A 7,822-nucleotide genomic window follows, 5' to 3' on the forward strand; every position below is an offset into this window, starting at 1 on the left:
TTTTTTGATTGTGTTGTTTGTTTTTTTACTATTAAGCTGCATGAGCAGTTCATATAATTTGGAGATTAATCCTTTGTCCGTTGATTCATTTGAAAATATTTTCTCACATTCTGAGGGGTGTCTTTTCATCTTGTTTATGGTTTCCTTTGCTGTGCAAAAGTTTTTAAGTTTCATTAGGTCCCATTTGTTTATCTTTGTTTTTATTTCCATTACTCTAGGAGGTGAATCAAGAAAGATCTTCCTGTGATTTATGTCGAAGAGTGTTCTTCTTATGTATTCCTCTGAGAATGTTATAGTGTCTGGTCTTACATTTTGGTCTCTAATCCATTTTGAGTTTATTTTTGTGTATGGTGTTAGAGAGTGTTCTAATTTCATTCTTTTACATGTAGCTGTCCAGTTTTCCCAGCACCACTTATTGAAGAGACTGTCTTTTCTCCATTGTGTATCCTTGACTCCTTTGTCATAGATTAGTTGACCATAGGTGTGTGGGTTTATCTCTGGGCTTTCTATCTTGTTCCATTGATCTATGTTTCTGTTTTTGTGCCAGTACCATATTATCTTGATTACTGTAGCTTTGTAGTATAGTCTGAAGTCAGGGAGTCTGATTCCTCCAGCTCCGTCTTTTTCCCTCAAGACTGCTTTGGCTATTCTGGGTCTTTTGTGTCTCCATACAAATTTTAAGATTATTTGTTCTAGTTCTGTAAAAAATGCCATTGGTAATTTGATAGGGATTGCATTGAATCTGTAGATTGCTTTGGGTAGTATAGTCATTTTCATAATATTGATTCTTCCAATCTAAGAACATGGTATATCTCTCCATCTGTTGGTATCATCTTTAATTTCTTTCATCAGTGTCTTACAGTTTTCTGCATACAGGTCTTTTGTCTGCCTAGGTAGGTTTATTCCTAGGTATTTTATTCTTTTTGTTGCAGTAAATGGGAGTGTTACCTTAATTTCTCTTTCAGATTTTTCATCATTGGTGTATAGGAATGCAAGAGATTTCTGTGCACTAATTTTGTATCTGCAACTTTACCGAATTCAGTGATTAGCTCTAGTAGTTTTCTGGTGGCATCTTTAGGATTCTTTATGTATAGTATCATGTCATCTGCAAACAGTGACAGTTTTACTTCTTCTTCTCCAATTTGTATTCCTTTTATTTCTTTTTCTTCGCTGATTGCCATGGCTAGGACTTCCAAAACTATGTTGAGTAATAGTGGTGAGAGTGAACATCCTTGTCTTCTTCCTGATCTTAGAGGAAATGCTTTCAGTTTTTCACCATTGAGAATGATGTTTGCTGTGGGTTTCTCGTATATGGCCTTTATTATGTTGAGGTAGGTTCCCTCTATGCCCACTTTCTGGAGAGTTTTTATCATAAAGGGTGTTGAATTTTGTCAAAAGCTCTTTCTGCATCTATTGAGATGATCATATGGTTTTTATTCTTCAACTTGTTAATGTGGTGTATCACACTGATTGATTTTTATATATTGAAGAATACTTGCAATCCTGGGATAAATCCCACTTGATCTTGGTGTATGATCCTTTTAATGTGTTGTTGGATTCTTTTTGCTAGTATTCTGGTGAGAATGTTTGCATCTATATTCATCAGTGATGTTGGTCTGTAATTTTCCCTTTTTTGTAGTATCTTTGTCTGGTTTTGGTATTAGGGTGATGGTGGCCTCATAGAATGAGGTTGGGAGTGTTCCTTCCTCTGCAATTTTTTGGAAGAGTTTGAGAAGGATGGGTGTTAGCTCTTCTCTAAATGTTTGATGGAATTCACCTGTGAAGCCATCTGGTACTGGACTTCTGTTTGTTGGAAGATTTTTTATCATGTTTTAATTTCATTACTTGTGATTGGTCTGTTCATACTTTCTATTTTTCCTGGTTCAGTCTTGGAAGGTTATATCTTTCTAAGAATTTGTCCATTTCTTCCAGGTTGTCCATTTTTTTGGCATAGAGTTGCTTGTAGTAGTCTCTTAGGATGCTTTGTACTTCTGCAGTGTCTGTTGTAACTTCTCCTTTTTCATTTCTAATTTTATTGATTTGAGTCCTCTCCCTCATTTTCTTGATGAGTCTGGCTAATGGTTTATCAATTTTGTTTATCTTCTCAAAGAACCAGCTTTTAGTTTTATTGATCTTTGCTATTGTTTTTTTGTTTCTATTTCATTTATTTCTGTTCTGATCTTTATGATTTCTTTCCTCCTGCTAACTTTGGGTTTTGTTTGTTCTTCTTTCTCTATTTCTTTTAGGTGTAAGGTTAGATTATTTATTTGAGATGTTTGCTGTTTCCTGAGGTAGGCCTGTATAGCTATAAACTTCCCTCTTAGAAGTGCTTTTGCTGAATCCCATAGGTTTTGGATCAGCGAGTTTTCATTATCATTTGTCTCTAGGTATTTTTTGATTTCCTCTTTGATTTCTTCAGTGATCTCTTGGTTAATTAGTACCATATTGTTTAACCTCCATATTGTTTAGCCTCCATATGTTTGTGTTTTTTACATTTTTTTCCCTGTAGTTGATTTCTAATCTCATAGCACTGTGGTCAGAAAAGATGCTTGATATGATTTCAATTTTCTTAAATTTACTGAGGTTTGATTTGTGACCCAAGATGTGATCTATCCTGGAGAATGTTCCGTGCACACTTGAGAAGAAAGTGTAATCTGCTGTTTTTGGATGGAATGTCTTATAAATATCAAGTGAATCTGTCTGGTCTATTGTGTCATTTAAAGTTTGTGTTTCCTTATTAATTTTCTGTTTGGATGATCTGTCCATTGGTGTAAGTGAGGTGTTAAAGTTCCCCACTATTATTGTGTTACTGTCAATTTCCTCTTTTATAGCTGTTAGCAGTTGCCTTATGTATTGAGATGCTCCTATGTTGGGTGAATATATATTTATAATTGTATATATAATTTATATATACAATATAATTGTATATATATTTATAATTGTATATATAATATATATATACAATATAACTGTATATATATTTATAATTTATAATCTTCCTGGATCGATCCCTTGATCATTATGTACTGTCTTTCCTTGTCTCTCATAACATTCTTTATTTTAAAGTCTATTTTATCTGATATGAGTATTGCTACTCCAGCTTTCTTTTGATTTCCATTTGCATGGAATATTTTTTTCCATCCCCTCACTTTCAGTCTGTATGTGTCCCCAGATCTGAAGTGGGTCTCTTGTAGACAGCATATATACGGGTCTTGTATTTGTATCAATTCAGCAAACCTGTGTCTTTTGGTTGGAATATTTAATCCATTCACGTTTAAGGTAATTATCAATATGTATGTTTCTATTACCATTTTATTAATTGTTTGGGTTTGTTTTTGTAGGTCTTTTTCTTCTCTTGTGTTTCCCACTTAGAGAAGTTCCTTTAGCTTTTGTTGTAGAGCTGGTTTGGTGGTGCTGAATTCTCTTAGCTTTTGCTTGTCTGTAAAGCTTTTGATTTCTCTATCAAATCTGAATGAGATCCTTGCTGGGTAGAGTAATCTTGGTTGTAGGTTCTTCCCTTTCATCACTTTAAATATGTCATGCCACTCCCTTTTGGCTTGTAGAGTTTCTGCTGAGAAATCAGCTGTTAACCTTATGAGAGTTCCCTTTTATGTTACTTGTCATTTTTCTCTTGCTGCTTTCAATAATTTTTCTTTGTCTTTAATTTTTGCCAATTTGATTACTGTGTGTCTCAGTGTGACTCTTCTTGGGTTTATCCTGTATGAGACTCTCTGCACTTCTGGACTTAGGTGTCTATTTCCTTTCCCATTTTAGGGAAGTTTTCGACTACAATCTCTTCAAACATTTTCTCAGGTCCTTTCTCTCTCTCTTCTCCTTCTGGGACCCCATAATGAGAATGTTGTTGCATTTAATGTTGTCCCAGAGGTCTCTTAGGCTGTCTTCATTTCTTTTCATTCTTTTTTCTTTATTCTGTTCCACAGCAGTGAGTTCCACCATTCTGTCTTCCAGGTCACTTATCCGTTCTTCTGCCTCAGTTATTCTGCTATTGATTCCTTCTAGTGTAGTTTTCATTTCAGTTATTGTATTGTTCATCTCTGTTTGTTTGTTTTTTAATTCATCTAGATCTTTGTTAAACATTTCTTGCATCTTCTCGATCTTTGCCTCCATTCTTTTTCCAAGATCCTGGATCATCTTCACTATCATTGTTTTGAATTCTTTTTCTGGAAGGTTGCCTATCTCCACTTCATTTAATTGTTTTTCTGGGGTTTTATCTTGTTCCTTCATCTGGTACATAGCTCTATGCCTTTTCATCTTGTCTATCTTTTTGTGAATGTGGTTTTTGTTCCACAGGCTGCAGGATTGTAGTACTTCTTGTTTCTGCTGTCTGCCCTCTGGTGGATGAGGCTAAAAGGCTTGTGCAAGTTTCCTGATGGGAGGGACTGGTTGTGGGTAGAGCTGGCTGTTGCTCTGGTGGGCAGAGTTCAGTAAAACTTTATTCCACTTGTCTGCTGATGGGTGTGGCTGGGTTCGTCCCTGTTGGTTGTTTGGCCTGAGGCAACCCAACACTGGAGCCTACCTGAGGTTCTTTGGTGGGGTTAATGGAGGACTCTGGGAGGGTTCATGTCAAGGAGTACTTCCCAGAATCTCTACCCCCAGTGTCCTTGTTCACACGGTGAGACACAGTCATCCCCCGCTTCTGCAGAAAACCCTCCAACACTAGCAGGTAGGTCTGGTTCAATCTCCTATGGGGTCACTGCTCCCTCCCCTGGGTTCCAATGCTCACACTAGTTTGTGTGTGTCCTCCAAGAAATGGAATCTCTGTTTCCTCCAGTCCTGTCAAAGTCCTGCAATCAAATCCCACTTCCCACTAGCGAAGTCTGATTCTCTAGGAATTCCTCCTCCTGTTGCCAGACCCTCAGGTGGGAAAGTCTGACATGGGGCACAGAACCTTCACTGCAGTGGGTGGACTTCTGTGGTATAAGTGTTCTCCAGTTTGTGATTCACCCACCCAGCAGTTATGGGATTTGATTTTATTGCGATTGCACCCCTTCTACCATCTCATTGTGGTTTCTCCTTTGTATTTGGATGTGGGGTATCTTTTTTGGTGAGTTCCAGTGTCTTCCTGTCAATGATGGTTCAGCAGTTAGTTGTGATTCCGGTGTTCTCACAAAAGGGAGTGAGAGCACGTCCTACTCTGCCATCTTGACACTCCTCCTCACCAGGAAATTTTATAAACTTCTCTACAATGTCAATAAGATGCTTGTCATTTCTTTGCTTTTTGTAATGAATAATATGACTAAAAGCATTTTTCCTATCTCTTGCTCTCTATGCAAATGTTTATTGTCTATCTAATATCATGGTCACCTTGATTGCTGCTTCCTCAATTTCAGCTTTTCAGTATAATCTCCTATAGAATTAAATCATACCTTGGTTTAATGGCTGTGAAATTTCCAAGGCTGCTGAAAAGGTATACTGACTTAAAAGTAATATGCTGTAATTTCAACAAGGAAGACTTCTTAGAAAAGACTGTTGCCACCCTCAAAAGTCATTGATCAACCATGGTTAATCATTAAGAATGGTGATATTTAACAGACTGAACTGAACTCTTCTGGGGAACTACAGAAATGTTCATGGGTCAGAACTCAATTCTGGTTTCAGATTTACATCAATAGCATTCAATTTTGAGTTCTGTAAATTCATAAGAAAATATACTTTCAAAGAGCAAATTGGTTCAAACATATCTCAGGGTTTTATCACATAGTCAGAAACTCCAATGTAACCCAAGGATTCATAAACTTGGTCTGAAAAGTTTATGAAAACTATGTTTTCTTGATGAACAGAGATCTCCTTCAACTCTTTCAGATTTTCTTGAAAGTAAGTTATACTGTTTGGTAATTCAGAAATATCCAGAGGATTGCAAAATAATGTAATAGTATGTCTTTCATTCTTCAAAATCTGTAAGTAACTTCTGAACTTGTAACATTATATTTATCAAATAATTGTACATTAGTTGAAAATCCATGTTTTTTCAGGGGAGAAATAGAATTATCAAATGGAAACTTAGTCAACTGTCATTTGTGCAAATCTGCATGACCAATGTGTGTTTGAATACATGCACTTTCACAAATGTATTATCACTGCTCTTTTGTTCAAATGTAGCACATTAAGATATTTTATCAGTTAGTATGCTTTTGTTTGTAAATAAAAGAAAACGCAAATTACAATAATTTTAAAAATATAGAGAATTCATTATGTCACATAAATGGAATATAACAAGGCTCCAGAGTTGGTAAATTCTAGGCTTGATAACATTATCAAGGTCTTGAATTCTTTCCATTTGCCACTAGGCCATCCTCGGAGAACTGGCTTTGTCTTCAGTCAAGATCAGACAAAATAGCTGACACATTTCCAGGAATAGGAAACCCTGTTTCTTCCTAAGGATTTCTTTTTATGTAAGGAAATCTTTTGCAAAAAGTGAACTACAACAACAAAATAAAACCAATAACACTCCCTTTTATATTTCACTGGTCAAAATTATATCACATGCCTATTGCTAGGACAAACACTGGCAAGTGACTGGCTTGGGCTAATGAGGATTTATCACTGAGTTGGGGCTAGGATCACCTTCCCTCAGCAAAAGTCTTGATTTCATTAATAAAAACAAAAAGTGAAAAAAGACTGTATGTCAGCTACAAGTGTCTTGAGCCAATTAAGATCTAAGTTGATACTTTCAAAGCAGCTTGCTTAATTTCCTTGACATTATTTATTTAGTAATGCTTATTGATGGCTACCTTGTACCATACTCTCTACTAACCATTTGACTTACCAATATGACTGCATTAAAATAAACCAAATACTTATACTCTGATTCAGCTACCTCCAGTTATACAATTAACTCCTTATGGTGATTGTAGAAATAGGAGGAAAAGTTACAATCTTGATTCTTTCCTTTCTCCCATCGGGGGTGGGGGTAAGTCTCACAGGCAGCAATCACAGTAAAACCTATGAGAATGATGCCAAGAAACCTAAAAAGAGAACTCTCCTCTGAAGAAAAACTCTCGAAACCTCTTTTAGTTTCCTTCTTTGCAGTTTCCCTATCTGTGGCAAGTGAACTGCTTTTTCTATGTTTCATTCAGAAGCTTCTAATTTCTTACCAGGTGGTTAGGTTGGACTAATTCATGCGAGCTGGCAAATCTTGTAAAACAGTTTTCGCCAAAGACCTCATACAAATCACAACATTGGTTTAGATGGACAGTACTTGACTGTAGGCTCCATGAGACATGCCTTTGGAACAGGGAAGAGAGCCTAGGGAAAGCCTACATCTACTGGCATTCTTCGGAAAGTAGAAAGAAAACATCCAAGAAAGTGCATAGCACTTTCTTGCAATTAGAAACACTAAACAGTTCTGTAACTCCCATAATTAGACTTGGCGTTTTACTTTTTCTCCTAAGATGTCAGAATCATGGAATCCCTGAGATCATCTGGAAAACACAGTATACAAAAAAATATATGTATGACAAATGTTTTAATCTTCAAAATAAACATATTACATGTAAGCAATTCTAGAAGGAAAAACACACAAGCTGGCTCCAACTTTCCCAAACATCTGACAGTTTAACAAAGAATAAACACTGGTAGATTATGCATTATAAAAAGATATTAATACTTCTGAGGAAATTCACAATTTACTAACATAATGTAGAAAATACCATTAAAACACTGTCTTCTACTAATACAGTAGAAATCTCTGGAAATATAAAAAAGAACAAGAGGACTTCCCTGATGGCACAGTGGTTAAGAATCTGCTTCCCGGATAGGTTTGAGCAGCCCTGGTCTGGGAAGATCCCACATGCTGCGGAGC

This window comes from Pseudorca crassidens, chromosome 9, assembly GCF_039906515.1.
Source record: "Pseudorca crassidens isolate mPseCra1 chromosome 9, mPseCra1.hap1, whole genome shotgun sequence".
Lineage (NCBI taxonomy): Eukaryota > Metazoa > Chordata > Mammalia > Artiodactyla > Delphinidae > Pseudorca > Pseudorca crassidens.